Consider the following 21,146-nt stretch of genomic DNA (forward strand, 5'->3'; position numbering starts at 1 on the left):
AGAATAGGATTTAAAATACTTAAGGAGTTATTCACATATCTTTAATTAAGTAATAGAGTGCCAGAAAACTCAGTAGGTTATACAGCAGGCTTTGAGATACCCACTAAAGAGGTTTTACACACAGGATTAACCTTGTCGCAGTGTATTTCGAAGATAATAAAGATGCCATGGGTCTTCCTGCAAGACCATATCAGTGCTGTAGATAAAAAATTTCATATGTAATACTAGAACCAGTTTTATGCTGCTAGAACTAGGAGACAAAATGAGTACTGCTGAATGGATACAGAGCTTCAGTTTTGTTAGATAGGAGATAATTCTGGAGACAGTGGCATAACATTGTGAAAATGCATAACTTACTGAACTGTTCACTTAAAGTGGTTGAGAAGATAGATTTTATGTACATTTTACTTCAATTTTAAAAAGGTGCCCCCAAATGCTTACTTTTTCATACACAGGAGTGATAATAGAAAACTTCTCCCTGTTACAGAATGCCGCTTTTGGTCTGACTGGACCAATCTGCTCATTCCATGGCAGTCCAGTTACAGTTGCTAGAATATGAGATGCTACTGGGCTTAAAAAACAACTGAAAGCTAAGGAAGAACGGAACAATTCCAAAAATCTTCTAATAACTCTGCCTTTCAGATATTTTTCTTAAATATTCTTGCTCAATTTTTGCAATAAGCTTTAGTGTTCCTGGTAAGTATTTAATGCGTAAAATACATTTACGTTTTTTGCACAATCACAGTAACCATGCACTATAATAAAATCTGTTGGATTGACACAGTGTGAAACATATCTTTCTAGAGGCTGACTAATTTTGTTATATTTTTGTTATGTGTGGCTATTTAACTTTTAAAAATAACTAACCCCATGGTGTTCATGGATCAGCTGGGAGAAAAGTCGGTTGTGATCCCACCATCCCAGACATACACAGGTTACCTTATTCTCAAGTTTCCTTACCCTTGGATAACTGTTACTGCAAACCTTATCTTTGTAAGTACATGTTTCTCTCACTTGAATAACCTCATGAGGTCAGGAAATCTTATACATTTTGATAATTCTATTATTCTTTTGTTTATTTTTACTTGAAACACAGTGACAGGGAGAGACAGAGACAGATCCCTCATCTGCTGATCTACTCCAACAGCTGGGGCTGGACAAGGCTTAAGGCAGAAGCCAGGAAATCCATCCAGGTCTCCTGTGTGGGTACCATGAACCCGAGCACTTGGGCCATCATACGTTACCTTCTCAGGCACATTAGCAAGAACCTGGATGGGAAGTGGAAGAACCAAGACTAGGGCTGGCCCTCTGAAGCAGTGTCTTAACCTGCCGCACCATAACATATGCCCAATTTTATACATTTTGACATTTCTACTTTATCATTGGATTCTGGATAAATATTGTATGGCTGATAAAAGAGCAAGTTACAAACAGAATATAAAATAGTGCATGAGTGTTTATAATGAATACATACATATTTGAACAAGGATTCTAAACTGATGAAGATATACAAATTTTAAAATATTAAAATGTTACAAATTACAAGTATTATAATGGTTACAAATAGGTTGAAACTTTCGGATATGACATCTCTTTTTCAGTCCTAATAAAAACAAAGAAAAATGGGGAAAAATGGCTTGTGTGTGCATGCAAGTGTATATCTTTGCAATAAGTTGGGAAAGAAAACAAGTCCAAATATATTCCCATATATTCTCATATTTACAGTTAAGTAGATAAAGCCTGATCCAAATAATTCTTTCTTTGGTGTCTCAATACTTTCTTCTTGTGAAAATATTAAACAATAACAGGAAAAAAGAAAGAGGAAAATCCCAAGACTCACTGGCTTATTCAGCATAAAGGATGAATCCTAGACAGAGTGATCTTTTGACTAGAGTTGAAACTTGGCTATATCCAAGAGTGGAAGCCACATTCTGCAGCTATGCCTCAACCCTGGCCAATGCACTGCATAGTTGCTGTGTGACTGGTTCTGTTTATCTTATCACTGGATCTAGAGCTAAGAGCTATGCCTCTGAAGCTCGTGATGCTTTTCACGTATTCTTACCACTCATCCTTCAGCCACAGGAAAAAGAATGTCATCAACCTGACTATTGTATTTAGTAATATATCATTTAAAAACATTATTTAAAAACAAATGGAATGTTTTCTAGGCCTACCAAGTTCTTTCAAGGTGCACTGGATAAAACAGATAAAAATTTAAATGATTTCTTTCAAAAATCACTGTGATGAGTAGACCATAAACTATATCCTATTCCAACATTAATAGATTTTATAAAATATGAAATATATTCTACATCCTTTTAACAAAAAAAACATTTGCCAGAGGTGAACCTGTTAGTAGTACTCAGTAGTTTAACATGTTTTGAAGATTTTTTTTTTTCAATTAGGTTATATGAAGCTATCTTCCAAAAAAGAAATGCCCTACATCGCAACTTAAAGTTCTTGATAAAATACATGTAAAGGATGTAGTGAGATATTATACTGGCAATGGTATAAAGAAACCTGCAATATGTTGAATAATTGCTAATACAGGTAAATGAGCACTGAGTTTGGAAGCAGAAGTTCTGCCCTGGATCTTGGCACCTCTCCTGGGCAAGTCTAGAGGTCTTTAGGTAAGACACCTAACCTACCCAAATGTCAATTTCTTTATTTATACAAAAAAGGTGAGATATTATTTGCCTATTTCAAATGATGAGCTAGGGAGATAATGTTAATAGTGCTATATGAAAGTAATAATAACTTTTTAAAGATTTATTTATTTGAGAGGCAGAGTTACAGACAGAGAGAGGTAGAGAAAGAGAGTGAGATCTTCCATCCTCTGGTTCACTCCCCAAATGGCCATAATGGCTGGTACTGGGTCAACACAAAGCCAGGAGCCAGGAGTTTCTTCCAGGTCCCCAACGTGGGTGCAGGGACCCAAGCAGTTGGGTCATCTTCCACTGCTTTCCCAGGCCATACCAGAGAGCTGGATTGAAGAGGAGCAGCTGGGACACAAACTGGTACCCATATGGGATGCTGGCACTCCAAGTAGAGGCTTAATGTCAGTCCCAGAAATGTATTGTTTATATAAAACCCAAATTATGAAATGTGTGTTGTTTTGATCAACGATATACACTAATAACTGTAAAGACAGACTAATCCCCAAAGGAAAAAAATACAATCAAAAGTTATGATCACAGACAATAAGACAATATTAAAATTTGAATTTACATTTTAATGTGGCAGGAAAGTACAACAGAATCATAAAAAAATTCTACCTTAGAATATATTAGAGGTTGGCACTGTGGAGCAGCAGGTAGTCACCAGTTGGGGATCGCCTCTCAGCCTTTGGGCTAAGATCAAGTGTCACCAACTGGGATGCCCAGATTCCACATTGGGGTGCCTGCGATGCAGTCCCACCTTTGCTTCTGATCCAGCTTCTTGCTAACGTGTACCCTGGGGGGCAGCAGACTGCGGCACAAATACTTGGGTCACTGCCACCCATGTGGGAAAATCAGATGGAATTCCTGGCTCCTGCCCTTGCTATGACCCAGTCAGTCTCTGACTCTCTCTCTAGCTCAATGTTTTCCAAATAAATGGATATTTTCTTAAAAGAGAACAATAAAAGCTACAAACATAATTCCAATCTCTCTTTTGATTATTTTTTTCTTTTACTTAATCAATGAGCTTATCTTAGATAAATCAAGAGTTTGTCAGCAGTCAAAGGAAAAAGTCTCATTTTATAGAAAAAAACGTAATACAGAGCTGCTTGAGTCAAAGTCACCTGCTGCCTCCCAGGAAGTACATTGGCAGGAAGCTGGAACTGGAAGCAGAGCCAGGACCCAAACCCAGGCACTGTGGATGTGAAGGCAGGCATTTCAACTGCCAGCTGAAGCGTTCTGCCAAACATATGCCAGTTTCTTATTTTCTTCCATAGTCTTTAAACTTTTTGTGGTGTCTTTTACTCTTTATTTAAAATTATTACGCGTTGATGTAGAATTTAAATTATTAGCATGAATTTAATAATCATCTTTATACTCTGCAATGGTAGTTTAAATGCAAATACAAGAGCCTTTAACTCATGCTAAAATTACACAATTTGTACTTCTTTTTCCATATATGCATTTTGTTCTCAATAAATGCATAGAAATGGTGCACAAAACTTGCTCAATTCATTTTTTTCATGCCCTCATATGTGCACATTCCACCAACGCTATGCTTTCGGCTTCCTGATGAATAGGGAAGGAAAAAAAGGGAACAGGACTGTGAGTAACCCTCTATTTCCCTCTCCTTCCATAGTGTAAGTGGAGCCCAACACTGGAAGGACCATCAATCAGAAGGACAGGGTAAGACTGCGTGGTTGTTTGTGTTTGCTAGAATGCCACCACCAGGAAGATGCTAACTGGGACACTTCCTTCCATATCTGATTTCCTGAGTTCCAACCCTGGCTCCACTCCTGATTTAGGCTTCTTGCTGATATGCACACTAGGAGGTGGTAGGGTCCCAGCCACCCAGGTGAAAGACTTGATTGAGTTTTCCTTGGCCTGGCCCAGCCCTGGCATTGCAGACGTTTGGAGGATGAACCTGTGTATGGGAGCACCCCCCACCCACTTTCTGTTTCTCTATGTGTTTCTCAAATAATAAATAAAAACATACATTTAAATAGAATTGCACTGTTGGGACCGGTGCTGTGACATAGCTCATTAAGCCTCTGCCTGTGGCACTGACATCCTAAAAGGCCTGGGAAAGCTGTGTGGCCCCTGCACCCACATGGGGAACCTGGAGGAAGCTCCCAGCTCCAGCCGTTGCAGCCATCTGAAGAGTGAACCAGAAGATGGAAGACCTCTCTCTGTCTCTCCCTCTCTCTGTCTATAACTCTGCCTCTCAAATAAACGAATACATATTTAAAAAAAAAAAAATGCCATTGTCTTCTTTTACATTCAAAACAAAAGAACTCTGTTTCCAGGCAAGGGTCTCTCCAAACCATACCAGATTTTGAAAACAGGCAAAGACTGGCATTAAAAGAAAATGGGGAATGTCTAGTAAAATCAAGTGAATGAATAGATAGCAAGAAACAACCTTTCATAAAGAAGCTGCCCTGAAAGCACCTTGTATAGTAGAAGAAGGCGTTTGTTCATTTCTAGTCCACATAGCCTGATCACTCGTTCCTACTCAGAAACTCTCTATCACATTGTGTGGTTTGCTGTTCCAATGCTCAATACACTGCGCAGATTACAAAATGTGCTTTGGCATTTGTTACATACAACTGCTAGCACCTGGGCTTCTTGCTGTTCATCCAGAATCAATATCTAACTTGGTAATCATTTTCCATGTGAAATTTATTTCCATGAAAACTTCTTGAGTTTGGGGGATATTTGGGGATATATACAAAGGTCAGTTCCTTCTGTGAAAATATTGGGAATAACTGTAGACAAGGCGTCAGAAGTCTTAAAAGCTATGTGACTATAATAAATTACCACATACTGGGTGGTTTACAAAGACCAGAAATTTTGTACAGTGCTGGAGACTGTGAAGTCCAGGACCAAGACACTGGAATAGTTCAGGCCTGATGAGGACTGGCTTCCTGGATTATGGAAGGCTGTCTTTGTACTGTAACCCACATGGCAGAAGGAGGAAAGGAATTCTCTGTGGTACTAATCTCAAGGCAGGGGCCTCATGACAAAATGGCTTCCCAAAGGCCCCAGGTCCTAGTCACCTCAGGTGCTGCAATTTCAACCTCTGCATTTTGGTGGAACACATTCAGTCTACAGTGGCTTCCAACAGCCAAAATTATAAACATCCTGTGTTGATCAACAAGTGTGTATACATTTGATGGAATATCATTCAGCCTGCAAAAGCAAGGAAATTCTGACACATTACAAAACAACTCATCCATGAACCTCAAATACTCTTACACTGTGTGAAAAAAGCCAGACACAAAAGTACAGATATTGTACGAGTCCATCTTTTAGTGGAACCTATTGTAGGCAAGCACAAAGAGACACAAAGCAGAATGATGGTTTCTGGAGGGGGTCTGGGCATAGGAGCATTGTGGAGTTACTGTTTCATGGGCACAGTTTTAGTTTGGAATAATGAAAGTTCTAGAGATGAATGGTGGTGACACAATGAAGGGGAAGTACTTAATGCCCTGAACCGTGCATTTCAAATGGACAAGATAGAGATGGTAAGTTTTCTATTACATATGTGTGACTGACTTCAGGAAATCCCATTTATTTTCTCTATACTACAGTTTCCTTATCTGGAAGCAGAGAAGAAAATGTAGCATGCCCTATCCAACACAGACCTTCACCGCACATCCTCAGCTCAGCCTTCCCTCACACATCCATACAAAATGTGGTTAATGCGGATCTAGTGACAGAACATAAATATGAAATGGCTTTGCAAGTAGTAGATGTCTACGAGTAGTGGTTGTTTAACTTTGACTATATGTCATGACTGATTTAAGGGCTTTACATACAAACTTATTTAATCCTCATAAAATACATTTCTATGTATTTTATAAAATACATTAGATAGGGACTATGCATCTAATGTTTATATATAATGTATATATCTAATGTATTTTAAGAATACATTAGATATGGACTATTGTTTCCATTGTCCAGATGTGCTAGCTGATGCGTGGGGAAAGTAAGCTCTGAAATGTACATAGTTGGTAAGAGATGAGGTGAGGACTTAAAACTAGTAAGTCTGATTCTAGATGCTCAACTTCTGACTTAGACCGGTGGGTATCAGCTGAAGTCTGGAGACAATTGTGATTGTCACAAATCAGGCATGCTACTGGCAGTTAACTAGTAGTTATGTGAAGGAAGGAGCTTCACAGGGTTCTGGTCAACTGATCTTTGCAAACACTTCCAAGAGCACCCGGGGGAAAGGATGTTTCTTTCATATGTGGTGTTGGGAAAACTCACTATCCATGCACCGAAGTATTAATTTAGAGCCTCATCTCAAAGCACACACAAAAATCAAATCCAAATGGATTAAAGATGTAAAAATAGTACCTGAAATTGTAAAAGCACTATCAGAAAAGAGAGAAAAAGATCCTACCATTGGTGTGGGCAATGATTTCATAGCCATGACCCCAAAAGCAGAAGCATAAATAGCTATTGGTATTATATCAAATTAAAAAGTCTCTGGACAACAAAGAAAAACCATCAGAAAAGTTCAGAGACAGAATAAGGAATACAGAAAACATTTCCAAACCACAGAATTGGTATGGAATGAACATCCTAAATATATCAGACTCAAACAATTCAATAATAAGAAAACAAATAACCAGATTAAAAATGGGCAAACAGCTTGAATGGATATTTCTCAAAAGAATTAATGCAAATGACTTTCAGGAATATAGGTCACTAACCAACAGAGAAATTCACATTGAAACCATAATGAGAATCGCCTAACACCTGTTAGAATGGCTATTATCAAAAAGGTGAAAGACAACAAGTGCTGAGAAGGATGCTAGAGAATGAAACTTTACTATTACTTATTTGAAAAAGCAACACAGAGAGAGGTCTTCTATCCACCTGCTCACTCCCTATATGGCTTTGTAATAGCTGGCATATGACCAGGTCAAAGCCAGGAGCCAGGAACACAAACCAGGTCTTCTCCCTGGGTTGGAGGGACCCAACCACTTGAGTCATCATTGCCTGCTGCCTCCCACGGTGCAGGAAGCTGGAATCAGAAGCAGAGCCAAGGCTGGAACTCAGACCTTCCCATGTGGCACATGGGCATCCCAAGTGGCCTCTTAACCACTGTGCTAAATGCCAACCTCCCTCCATCCCCCTTCCCAAAAACGAAGCTGCTGTATCCTGTTGTGCAGCAGGTGAGTTAGCACAAACATTACAGAAAGCTGCGTGGATGGTCCTCAAAAGCAAACACGAATTACCACATAATCCAGCAGCCCCACTGCTGGATCCTTATATAACGGGGATGAAATCAGTATGTCAAGCAGATACGTGCACAGATTTCTAGTACATCAAAGGGTTTTAAATCAGTTACTAAAAGGCTCCACATTCACCCAAGAACACCATGCAAATATTTTAAATGCTAGATTCAACATGTGTTATTAACTGCTTATACAATAAATCCCTCTCATTCCATCCCCCAGCTTTAGGGCACTTTTTTGTTATCTTTTAATATTTATAGATTTATTTGAAACGCAGAGTTACAGAGTGAGAGGGAGAGACAGCGCCAGCTTCCACCAGCTCTGTCACTCTGCGAAGGGCCCTAAGCCAGGAGCCTGGAACGCCCTCCGGTTCTCATGTGGGTGGCAGGGGCCCAGCTGACGGTTTAACCCTCCTGGGCCACAACGCCCGCCTCGGGCTCATTAATAAGGTTACTGAGAAGAACCTAAAGCAACAACCGCCAACAGCAGCCAGTGCCTGCTCGCGCTTCCAGCCGCGGAGCCTCGGGCCATTCCCTGGGGCTTGCTTACTTTCCTTGCTGGTATTTACTGAGCCACCTCTGCAGGGTCACATGCTGCCTCCCGGGGTGAGCAGGAGCCGGAGCCGGAAACTGGAGTCAGCAGCAGATCCCGGACCGGAGCAAAAGGCCCCGGGCTGGGCTGTGGGACCCGGGAGGCCAAGGGCCCAACCCCCGTCTTAAGGGCCGCAGAGGCGAGCCCCGCCCCCTCGGCACTGAAGCCTGTGGGCGAGGAGCCGAGTTGCATGGATTTTTCCCTTGAAAAATCCTGAAGGCTCTTCCTAGGCCTGCGTTGAATATGCTTAAACACATCTAAGAATCCCCATATAAAGTACCAGTTAGTACCTTACAAGTTTTCTTTTGTTCTTTAAATCATTTATTTGCATTTTTGGGTTATGTGAAACAGGCATCTACTCAAGGGCGTTGGCTGTTGAGGAGTCTGGAGGAGGGGAGGGTGTGTGTGCAGAGGTCAGTGCTGGGCAACTCTTCCCATTGTCAGGAAAGAGAGGCAGGGAGGAAAATCCGGGCGCAGCTAAATGACTAAAATGAACCCGGCAGGGCCACGTTCAGACGTCAGTGGAGGGAAGCTGCCTGGCCAGGAACGCGTCTCCAGGTAGGTCTAGGCTCCCTGGCTGGGGCTCATGGCTCCCACCCGATATGAGCAGCCAGTCACCCAGGCCGACACTGCACAGTCGGAGGGGGTGGGATAGGGGGCATCTGGGCACTCCCCTCTTGTCCATCTGCTGGTGCTGCTTCTCGCAAGCACGGTTACCCAGCCCGTTCTTCCTTGTGGCTACACTTACAGGCTGGACCTCGGAGTCTCCATCTGGAACGGGGGACCTCCAACCCATGCAGATGCCAGCAGCCTCAGGAGACGGTCTTGGCAATGAGATGGAGATGACAGCGCCTGAGACCTGAGCTCACCCCTGGCTTCCAGATCACCTCCCAGTGAGTCCTTCCCGGTGTCTGAGCTTCCACTTCCTCCTGTGGTGCGGACCCCTCCTGCACCGGCTGGTGACAGCAGACAGGAGGGCTTGGATGCCGGCCCTGGCTCTTCCCTGCCTCTCTGCTGCTCCTTTCAGACAGCTGTTAACGGCGGGAGGGTGTGGGGGGGGGGCCTCGGAGGGAGGCAAGCCTGCCCACTGCCCTGCCTGGGTACACATGTGGCCAAGCACCTGACCAGGCTCCTCACCTGCTGCCCCTTTTGGGTGCCACGGACAGGTAGTGCCAAGATGCCAGCCTCCAGTTTCCCACTGCAGGCGTCCCCTAGGGCTGGTCTTGAGCCAGAGAAGCCAGGCCGATGAGCCACTCCTGGGGAGCTTAAGGGAAAAGGCTGCTATCTGGGAAGACAGCGTTGAAAGAAAGGGCAAAGCTCAAATGCCTTTGAAGTCCTGCATGCCGGGCACCCCACGAGGCTCCAGCCTGGGCTGTCTCCTCCTCGCCTCTCAGAATCAAGGAAGAGAATCCGGTCCGGTGGCGTTTGGGTCAGGTGTCCAGCCTGGACCAATCAGCCGTGGCAGGGGCGGACCCACGTAGCACGGACTGAGTCTGGCCAGTCCCAGGGAAGGGAGGATCTGTGGGCGGGGCACTAACTGATGGGCTGGAGGTTGACCGGCACCCCAACCAAGGTCCCTCTTTACCGTGTCCCAGCATCCTGGGATCAACTCTGGCAAAACCCTTGTCAGCAGACTCAAGCCCAGAGTTCACAATTTAGCAGGTAAGTAGGGTTTTAAATCATAACGGACCTCCTGTTAGGAGGACAGGGAGAAAAAAAAAATGAGCAGCCTAAAGAAAATCTCTACTTCATAAGAATAGTAATCACTATCACAGTAACAAATTCGGAGAGTCGTTTAGAAATCCGATATAGCTCACCTTATTCATAGTCTCCTTTCTTACTCGCCTTTTATTGCTTACAGCTACTTGCATGCAAAATAAAGTCCCAGAGAAACTAAGTTCCTAGGGGCGACTACACATGTGTGAAAGTAGGAGTTGCAGTAGGAGAAGGCTAGACATTTTTCAGAGTCCCACATTCTCGATTGGATTATGTGTTTCTCCGTAGCAAGCAATGCTTGGCTTTCATGAAAAGAGCACTTTGAAGGGAGTTTGCCAAAAAGCACGGTCACTCAATCACATTGGGCACGTCACTGTTGATGGTGTTAATCACGTATAACTCCAGATGGGCTTCTGCCTCCCAAATTAGATCATTGAAAAATGCCACGTGAGAACTACAACTTCATTCATGACGAGGACATTAGGATGAGGACAAAACAGAGGAAGACACCAGCTCGCTCCTCTCGTTAAAAGCATGATGCGCGGACACACACGGTGCAGTAGGAAGACCAGGGCCTTTTTGGGGAACAGAGGAGGGGTGTTAATTTTCGGTAAGAGGAAACGATGAATAATGTAAAATTGCACCAACTGCTTGCTCTGCGCTGTGCCCGGTGGTCCTGTGTGCCAGAGATCTCCCATTAATCTAACAATCCTGAGAAGTCTTTGTTTTCTAACTTCATACTCTAATCACCTGGGATTATTGGTTTGCCTTGTATTTCCTTAGACAATCGTTCTCCATTTAGGAAAAGAGGGTGCATAATGCGATAGTTAAAGGCTCTTTCCATTTAGAACTGTTTTTGCGGTTATGACGAAGGTCAGGTATGGCTTTGGGAAGTCCCCAATTCTCCCTACGATGGCGCCGCCCACGGCTAGAGGGCTCTGAGCCTCCATACCTGAGTTCAGGGAGGGTCAGGCCCCTCTCCTCCCTCACGGGAGCCTTGGGTTGGAGAAAAGTGAATGAGAAAGTCCTTATATTCCTAGGTTGGAGGAATAAGCGCCCAGAGCATCTCTCACTTTCGGGGACGTCTTCCCCTAGCTGCTACCCACTGGGCTTGAGATGGGTCCCCCCGCGGCGACTTTCGCCTCCCTGAAGTGGGCCTCTGGGGGCACACCCACTGTCCCCACGGTGGCTCCCCGGGGCCTGCCCGGCACACAGCGCACCCCGGCGGCCGCGCGGCTTCCCTCTCGCCCGGGACGCTTGGCTTCCGCAGAGCTCGCGGGTCCCCTTCACTGCCCTGTTTCCAGTGTGCTGGCGAGCCTGCGAGAGGTCCTCTCGGTCAAGCCCAGGGGACATCCCGGGGCGGCGGCACCCTGGAAACCCAGGGCCGTGACTCTGCAGAAGGCTGGCCCAGAGCGGGGCAACTTGGCCGCAGGTGAATTGGGAGGGCCTGGGACGGAGGGCCCTGCGCCTCGGACGGAGGCATCCCTGCCGGGCTGCGAAACCCACAGGCCGGCGCCGCCACCACGGACCCGGCCGGCTTCAAGTCCTGGCAGCCGCCGCAGCGGGACCAGGACTCCGGCGCTGCGCGGCTTGACCATTGCTGGGATTTAACCTTTGTCAGAAGAGTTACCAGGTAAGCAAGACCTCCCTAGAACTCCCGGCCTGCACACAGACGGTGTCCAGGAATTCACCGCTCTCTCCTGCGGAATTTTCCACCCGCCCAGACCCCCGGCGGACCCCGCCCCGCATCCGCGCTCACAGCCCTGCCTCCCGCCGCCCCTAAATCTTGTGGGCAAAACTCTAGACACCGTCTGAGCCCCCGCCCTGCAGCTCCGAAAGCTCCGAGCCCACCCCGGTCCCAGAGGCTTCGCTCCCCCTCCGTCGCCCCCCGCGCTGATCCCTGGTACCGACAGGACCACGGGGACGCCCCAGGGCAGGTCCGCCTCTGAGCCTCTCCAAGGGGACGGCGGTCGGTGTTGACCCGGTGCCAGCGCCCTGACCGGGCTGCGCGCACCCTTGCCCGTGAAGAGGAGGCTCTGCGGGGAGGGTCGCGGCGCGCTCGCTCAGGGCACGGGGGAGCGGACCCTCAAGGGCCTGGAGGACTCAGGTCCGCACCGAGCGGACCTGGGGTCTGGAGGGACCTCCGAAGCTTGGGGAGTTGGTTGCGCAATCCTGGCAGGATCCGGCCTCCTGCGGGCAGGCTGAGGGTGACTCCGGGAGGAAAGGTTCGAGCCTCAGTCGGCAGCGGCCATCGGGCAGCCGGTTGCTGGCCGCCTGGATCGGAGGGCGACGCCGGCACGGAGGACGGTGCGGACCCCTAAGGGGGGCTGAGGACAAGGGGCATCACCCCGGTAGCTCCCGACCCCCCTGGAGTCCCTCGTCGTCGTCAGAGCTCTGAAATGAACTTCCCACTTTTTTTTTTTTTTTTTTTTTTTTTTTTTTTTTTTTTTTGACAGGCAGGAGTGGACAGTGAGAGAGAGAGACAGAGAGAAAGGCCTTCCTACTTTTGCTCTGGTGCCCTTTGGGTAGGGACGCCCGGCAGAGCGGTGGCCTGGAGTCCTAAGGGCGGGGCCGGGTGTCACTGGAAATGGATCTTGTGACTTATTTGTCTTTCCTCCCTGCCCCTTGAAGTGCTTTGAGGTCTTAGTTCGGGGCTCTTTAAATGCTCTTTTTTCTAAGATCTGTTAAGAGTTGACTGGCAAAGAAAGCAGTGTGCGAGCTGTCGCCCACATCCCTTACTGGAGTGCCTGGTTCAACTCTCAGGTACTTCCGATCCGGCTTCCTGTTAATGCACACCCTAGCAGGCAGCAGAGAATGGCTCAACGACTTTGGTTCTGTCACCCATGTGGGAGACTGGGATTGACTTCCAGACTCAGGCGATATGAAGTGTTAAAAACGGATGAAGAAAAGATTGTGGTATTGATGCTGCCTTGACTGTTGACTATGTGTTGCACACTACAGGAACAGCCGTCCATCATAATGAATGCCCTCTTAAGAGCATGTCTCGTGGCCCCTTCTCCAATCCCATCCTCCACTGAACCTGAGCTTGATCATGTGCCTCTGGGCTTTGACCAGTGTGGGATTAGCAACTGTGAAACACATAGAGGTTTGTTTGGTATCTCTTGTGGCTAGAAGTTCTTTCTTGTGCATATACAAAAGGTGGGACTTGCCTGTTGAAAGCATAGAGACCAACAAAAAGACAGCACAAGTTGAAAAACCAGTAGGGTATCCCCAGTGGCACTGTCAGTTGACAGCAAGTCTGTGAGTGACCCAAATGAGACCAGAGTGCCCCAGCTGAGCCTCTAGCAAAGCCCTAATAAGGAGTAAGTGACATAGTTACTGAAGCTAGTAAGTTACGTAGCAGTTTTAGCTTTTATTTCATGAAAAATAAAAGCAATAGAATGAAACACAGAATTTCATAGAAAGATAGTCTGATACATATGTCAGATTCTAAGGGGAGAGAATCTGAAAGAAAATTGACTTTTTTGCTTGGCACACTTGGTATAATGGTGAGTTATTTTTTTAAGCAGGGTTTGTCATGCCCTGGACTCCAAATTAGACCGTGTCTCAGGATGTCTCAGACGCTGGCAGCATTCTGTTTGTTATCAGACAGTTAAATTACTACAAGCACCTGCAGCTTCTTGGTAATTGTCCTGACTCATTTGGCACTCCCCTACGGAAGAGATGGCATCTTCTCCACAAGTTTTCCAACAGCTTTCAATAAGAAACTGTACAAGGGAACTCTGAAACACATGGGCAGAAAGATGATGTACTTTTACATTTGGCATCATTATACATGACATTTCTTAAATGAATATTGGACCCAATCAAAATGTAGGACCAACTTTCTCTGAGAACTGATGGTAGTGTCACAGTTTTGGGCACAGATCTTTCAATACTTCTAATCAGTGGCTTATCATTATCATTTGTGGCCTACACTAGTTCTTATTTTCATTTAATCTTCCTAGAATGTTTGGGTTAAGATGTACTCATTTTAAAATTTGTAAAGCATCCAATAGGCACAAACTAGGAAAATAACTCTTCCATGAAGTAATCTAAACTCAAGAAGCAGATTCTTGGTGGGTTCTTACATGATAGGAAGCAGGTGGAGAGAAAATGTCTGCTTTTGTAATTGAAGTCCCTCCTTGTGCACTGCCTGCCTTGCCTCACCCTTGCATTCTGGATGAGGTTGGGGAAGTGCTGAGGTCCTGCTGGACATTTTGTGACTCTATTAGGATATTCTGGAATTTTCATATCCCACCAGCAGAGATGAACTAGGTTCCAGGCAGATCTCTGCATGAGTTACAACTGGCAGAGGAAGTCAATGTGTGTTACCATGCTGCCCAAGCCAACAGGGCAGTATCACCCAACTTTTCTGGTCACCATAGCTACTACCACTGCCTAGAGGAGGAAACTGTGGCCAATGGTTGCACAGCCCTCAATGTTGAAAGCCAAAGTTGAACCTTGCTTTGTCCAACCCCAAAGCAAAGGTTCATTTCCGTCACATCACATGACGTTTTTCTTTCTCTCTTATATAGTCAATCTGGTGTTCTGACTCTTGGATGGGAAAGAAGTAATTCATCTCACTGAAGTTCCTGCTTAATATACCACTTTCCCTTACCTACCAGGAAGGGTAAATGACCTGCTCCTCCAGGGCAGTAATTAGCGGGTGCACTGAAAAATGCTCTATAAGAATTAATATACTGAATTTCAGATTCAAAGTGAAAACAGTGCTCCCAAGGGTATAAAAATGAGACGTCTCATTACCTTTTTCTTCAATTCCTTTTCTAGTTCTGAGCTTCTGGAAAGAGGTGGCCCAGAGCAGGTTAAAAATGTCATTTGGTTGAATGAGGCATGATGAGTGATCTTGTATCTTGTATAAGGATCCAAACAGGTAATAGAGGACAATCATATTGGCTTTGGCAGATGATGTAAAAGCCTAAACACAGAAGAATGTATGCTTAAAGCAAGACATTTAACTCAGGAAGTTACACATCCAGAGAAAAAGAACAGAGGGTAGTGTCTACCCCTGGTATAATCCAATGAAAACACTGAGGAATATACCTATATGTCTTCAAAATACTGTCTATAATGTTTCCCTGAAACCACAATACCATGTTTTAAATTGTACAACTATTATTAATACCTCATTTGACATAAGTATATTTAAAACATGTGTCACATTCCACGATGTGATCAACTCAAAGATTACAGATGAATGTAGATGGAAATTAAATATGAAAGGCTCCTTTGGCTTTTGAGGTTGTAGCACAAGAATGCTACTTTGGGACAAAAGCTCAAAGGTTCACTTAAGAGACTCATTTCAGGTATGAATTCATACAAACATTTTTCATTGAGTTCAATTCCTGAACCACTTATAGACTTCTCTGGTTGGCTAACTCCTTGACAATCTTATGCAAAGACCACAGGTGAGGGGTCCGCTAGTATCGGTCCTGAACCAGTGGATTTTCTCCTGTATCAGTGTCTTATATTCAAGACATTTACAAAGGTCTAGGGTTATATATTCATCATTTTGGGAGAGAAACAAGAACTAAAGGACAGTGAGAAGGCCTATGTTCCCTTCTAGACTGGCCTCCAGGTGTGTGACAAAATGGAGTGCTTTGACATAGGTCATTATTTTAGTGAGTAAAATGATAAAATAAAGCCAATATTTTTCTAGAATATACTGGTTTATTTTAAGGCTTTCACAGAGTAGAATAATTATTGTATCTTCACCTCTGAATCAAGTTTGTCTTGTCCTCATCTTTTAGTCCATTTAGAAGTCAAGGCCTGAGGTGGGAGCAAGTTCCTCTCTACTCTCACTACTGTGGGTACTGTGTTAAATGGGGTCACTGTTAACAAAAAATACCAAAGGTGGTAAAAGGGAAAGAAGGCAAAACTGTGGGAATCCTTCCTGAACCAATTTGAAACTGAAGGTGTTAAGAGACAGGAGAGGGAGTGATAAAGTGAACGGATGTTTGGATGGCACCATTTGAGCATTTAGTTGTTGATTCATTAAAAGGCAAATTTTTTGCTGCCTGTGGCAAACATCTGTAACAGCTTCCAAAACCCTAACCAGAGTTTTCTTTTGGAAAGTCGGCTTTTGTAAGCGTGAAAGCATCAGATGCAGGATTTTCATTTGGGTCAACATTCTGTATGCAGAAGGGTATCCTTCGACACTGTTTTTCAATAAAGTTATTCATGATATTATTGTTTTATACGGTGTATTCAGGCTGAAGGAGAATAGGGTCATCTGTGATGATCAAAGAAAGCATGTGGAACTGATGGGGTTTGGAACAGGCAATGGAGTATACTTTCCATGTGCACATGGTGACATGTGTTCAGAATCTCCATTCTTGAAGCTTATTGTTGTTCTTGGGCAATCCTGGTGAAGGAGAATCACCACAGAGCTTCCATGTTGTGTATGGATTATGCTAGAACTCTCCTTTACCTTTAAGATGGCTGCTACCACCAAAGTGGATTGGTTCTTCCAGTCCACTTTGTGTCCAGAATTTAGTTTCTCTTTTAGGACTTTACATGATTTTAGATAGGCACATGCCCAGAAGATGCCTTTTGTGAATGGACCTTTTTGATTGATAAAAGAAAGTGTATCATATGGGCCAAATAAAATTACATGAAACTTAGCTAGAGTACGCCAGATTACAGACCTGGAAAGAAAAGAGTGAAATCAACTTTGATGATTTAATTTTGGTATCTCTGAATACATTTTGTACCCGAGGGAATGAACCTCTTCAACACTTGATTTAACAGCATCGTCCTTTCCAGTGGACTTGTAAATTCCAAATTCTCTGTTTCAAGGACTGTAGAATCACCCTCTTGTGAGGTGTCATTCTGTGCTCATTTTTTTCCAAATATTGATGATTTTCCTCCAGTGTGCACATCTTTTTGCTAGACTCATTTTCTCTTTGTTTATTCCCCTTCCAGTGACTACATACCCTGAGGCTACCTCCAAAAGTTCCAATTCTCTTTTAAAACTGAGATAAAACCTGTTGCCTCTTAAACTTTCTCTGGTTGCATTTCCTTCTCAACAGTCTTTCATTTCCTATTACTCTGTCTTTGTATCTAGTGCAGAAAGAGAATACATTACACAGGTATTCTAAAGCATTCTCAATTATTCCCACAGTGACCTTGGAAATATAAATAATTTTACTAAAGCTTTTCTTAATCCTACTGGAGAGGTAAGGATGAACTCTCTCATAGACTCCCCTAAAGTTTACTGTGAAAGATGGAATGTCTACTCTGATATCTACTAGGTGTCTAACATGACACATTTCTTCACATCTAACATAAAATCCCTCAACTTTAGTGGAGAGCCAGCAGAAATACTGGACACTTCATAAACATTACTACTGACAATTGAATACACTAATTTTGAATGACATAGGCAATTGTCTGTAGGGTTTATTTGGCAAATTCTGTTAGCATGGAAAAATGAACATATGTCACAGGATGAACTTTTATGTCAAAGCACTTGAGATACAAAAGAAAAAATGGGAGTTATGTTGAGGTTTAGAAGTGAGTAGAGTAAATGAAGAGGAAATAAAAGGAGCCTTCAGATGAGTCAAAGGTTCAATAAGAGCTGAGGAGATTGAGGGGGAGGAGCTTACAGAGAATCAGACACACAGAACCCATTCTGATTTGTCTGAGCAAGTGGTGTATGGGGGTCTTTGATAAACCTAGTAAAATACAGTAGAGGATTTTTTTGTCTTATTGTGCTTGTCTTATGAGTCTACAATACATAAATCAGACTTTTAATCTTGCATTCACAGTAACAAAACTTCTCAGACAAAAGCCAGCAGCTACCCAATGACTTTGCCATTTGTAGAGAGACTGGGTTGAGAAGGCTCAACCCTTCCCACATGTTCTCACCAAAGGTGGGCTATAGAAGACCAAAGTTAACACCTACTAAAGAGATAAGAGAGGTTGTCATTCTCACAGATATCTTGGAGGAGAAATCCAAAGAGTTGTCCTTGCTGAGGTGTGAGCAGAGCATGATCTTAGAGTAGGCTGGTCCAGCTCCTGTTAGTATCCTGCTGAAACAGCTGGCTTGTAAGAGAACATCCTCTTTGAACTGGACTCTGGTGGGGAATCTGAGGAAGATGTGATGTGAAATTATTTTACTATTTCTAAGCAATAGCAGGTTTGTGAAAAGGGCTAGAAAGAAAGGCATTTGTTGTGTAGAAAAGCCTATATTTATAAATTAACTCCTGGGGTCCACGTATTCTGGGTGAATGTGCTCTTCTCAAACTCCCACGAACTGGTAGTGAAATCTGAGCTACAAAGTCTCAGCACCAATTCTTCTAGTGGGAATATCACCTATACTGTGCTAGCCACAGTCTGTTGCACTGTGTCATCAGGAACTTAGCATGTAGAGGTGCAAAGTACCTGATGCTAAGTTAAACCAGTGAGCTCAAGAGTTAGAGATCTCATTTGAAAAGTGTAAAAGCATTGAATATCCACATCAAGTTGAAAGTGACCATCCTCTTTCATGTTAAGTCTCCTCCCACGCTGAGATTTCCCGTTTGACATTTGGAATGCTTGACCACTGCCACTTAAAACTCATTATAAGAATTTGCCTAACCTGACACAAACTGCCTGAGCCCATTCCTTAGCCATTCTCTGGCCCCCTGAGTATGGAGGGCTGGCAACCTCAAGGAACTCCATGGTGGACCCATTTTCAGTTTCTTCAGCTGGTGTTCCTGGTTGTGTGGGATGATCCTCTATGGCTTTGTTCTTAGTGACAACTGGCCAGGAATACCAGAATCATTTTTAACTACTCATCAGCCCCTGCAAAATGAATGCTGACCAAGAATTGCTTCTCAAATAGAAGGTGGTCAGCAACAGACAGCTGAGTCCAAAGTTTCTACTGCTCAGCTATGCATCTCTTTTCAATAAGGTATGGTAACTTTTTTCTCAGATAACACCCATCTACCAAATGCTATGAAAGTCAACTGGGAAGCCCAGGTGCAGCCTGATAGACATGTTAGGTACACATCCACTTGGCACTTCAGGAGCATTGAGTGTATACACACAGGAGGATAATACTTATGGTGGTGAGTCAGAAATATCAGATTGGGCTCCTGGCTTTTCCATTTCATGGCCAAGCTACTCAGAATTTTTTGATTTTCACTTTGCTCAATTTAACAAGAGTGTTGCTTCTCTGACCTCTTCTTTGTGCTGAGTAACATAACACTCCATTCAGTAGGAGCCCTGCTTCCTAGAAGCCCTGACCAACCTCATTTTATTCCTCTCTTATTTGGTCTAAGGCAGTCTAAAGCATGATTGCCCTCCCCCTAAAGCAGATTATACCTCAATTCTCTATTCAGTGACATGATCTTTAGAAGATACGCATTCATTAAGCAATGCCAGGGGTACACAGAATTCATGTCAACTATTTTCAAAGTAAGAAAGCAAATGCATCCTTAAATCCAGAATCCTATTCCTGTAGCTCAATATGTGCAAACATTTGTTGAAGTTACACATTAATGTATAGCTTGTTTGGTTTACTGCAACTGAGATTCCTTAGGGACAAACAGTTGGTCCATAATCAAGCTGTTGCAGTGTGACCCAGTGATAGAAAACATGAAGCAAAATGACTGTCTTCATTTAACAAAGAATTCAGTTCTTCCTGGATGCAAATCGAACATTTCAAGCAAAGTAGGAAAATCCATGAAAACAGTTTTGAAAAAGAAATTCCCAGAGTAAGGTTAAAGGAAGTGAAGGGAAAATAAAACTCCCAAACAGCTATGCAGATTCTAATCCTCAGTAACCCAGATAATATAGAAAGAAGAGGTCATTTTCCACTTGAGAACTTTGGTCAGTCACAACAACTGGAATTTTGCTGTTCCCAGCAGGAGGCAGGCCTGCCTGGACATGAGACTCCAGAAAGGTGTTTTATAAGGCTTTTAGGTTGAATGAAACACAAAACTTGTCTCAGTGTTAATATTTTCAGATACCGAGAGCTTCTGGTTTCTGGTATTGATACAAAACATTTTCTAAATCCATGCTTCGTTTCCTCCCGCTATGTATTTTCCAGAGGTTTTCAGACATCATGTAGAAAAGTTCATGATGATCATATTTTGAAAAACCATGCACAGACTTCAAGCACTTGGGAAAACGTCACCTCATTCTTTCTATTGCATTTGCAATGTTTTATGATTATCTTTGAAAATGAGTTCTGCATGAACACTTTGGATAAAGGAAAGGAAAGGAAATATCCATCAAGAAGAGTTGGTAATTGAAAGTACTCATTCAGTGTTCCACTGCAAATCAATGAGAAAAAAAAAAAAACATGAAATACAAAGCTTCGCTTAGTTTTAGTACTTCACAGACAATTGTCAACCAAAGAATTTCTAGACAGAATGAAGATTTCAAGCAAAGGTAGTAAACTCATGCAAACTGTTTTGAAAAAGTCATTGTGTGAAGTTAAGGGAAGTGTAGGAAAGCCAAAAGTCCCAAGGCATAAAGATTCTCTCCTTCAAGAACTCAGAAAAAAGAGATGGGTATATGCATACCACCACTGAGCTTCCCATCATCTTCTCCTTGAGAATTTTAGCCAGTCACAACAATTGTCTTTTCAGCATTTCTGGAAGGCAGCAGATCTGCCTCGGCTCCTGATTCCAGAAAGGTGTTTGCAGCCTCCATTGAAGGAAAAGCAAAAAGTTGTCTTACTGTTAAGATTTTTAGACACCTAACGAGTCCCAACTTCTCAAATTAGTACCAAATATTTTCAAAAACCCATGCCTCATTTGATCCTGCAAGGTATTTTCTGATCTTACTGAAAGATCAGTGCAAAAAGATGATGAAAATGGCATTATGAAAGAACTCTGGACAGATTAAAATCACTTGGGTCAAAGGGAACTCACATTTTCCATTGCATTGTGACACATTTTTACCTTTGAATACAACTTTT

General features: G+C 43.5%; 1 protein-coding gene and 2 long non-coding RNA genes across 4 annotated transcripts in view; 2 read left to right on the top strand and 1 right to left on the bottom strand.

The window, feature by feature from the left end:
• Positions 1–4,870, top strand: part of MAP9 (microtubule associated protein 9) — a 46,077-nt gene extending 41,207 nt beyond the window's left edge. Inside the window, exon 15 of the transcript XR_007909330.2 lies at positions 2,406–4,870. The gene's annotated coding sequence lies outside the window, so the exon portion shown is untranslated. The remainder of the gene's footprint in view (positions 1–2,405) is intronic.
• Positions 4,871–8,366: 3,496 nt separating this feature from the next.
• On the top strand, positions 8,367–13,475 carry LOC127483230 (uncharacterized). Its single transcript, XR_011378020.1, has 3 exons — positions 8,367–8,511; positions 9,001–9,055; positions 9,248–13,475. It is a non-coding gene; the product is annotated as an uncharacterized lncRNA (long non-coding RNA).
• A 91-nt stretch (positions 13,476–13,566) lies between these two features.
• LOC103350662 (uncharacterized) lies at positions 13,567–19,771 on the bottom strand. Of its 2 annotated transcripts, none has more exons than XR_011378021.1 (3): positions 18,141–19,771; positions 14,981–15,152; positions 13,567–13,956 (listed from the first exon to the last, which is right to left on the bottom strand). It is a non-coding gene; the product is annotated as an uncharacterized lncRNA (long non-coding RNA). The 2 variants fall into 2 exon arrangements; XR_011378022.1 differs by having other exon boundaries at positions 18,171–19,766.
• Positions 19,772–21,146: the final 1,375 nt, after the last annotated feature.

The sequence above is a fragment of the Oryctolagus cuniculus genome, chromosome 8, assembly GCF_964237555.1.
Source record: "Oryctolagus cuniculus chromosome 8, mOryCun1.1, whole genome shotgun sequence".
Classification (NCBI taxonomy): Eukaryota; Metazoa; Chordata; class Mammalia; order Lagomorpha; family Leporidae; genus Oryctolagus; species Oryctolagus cuniculus.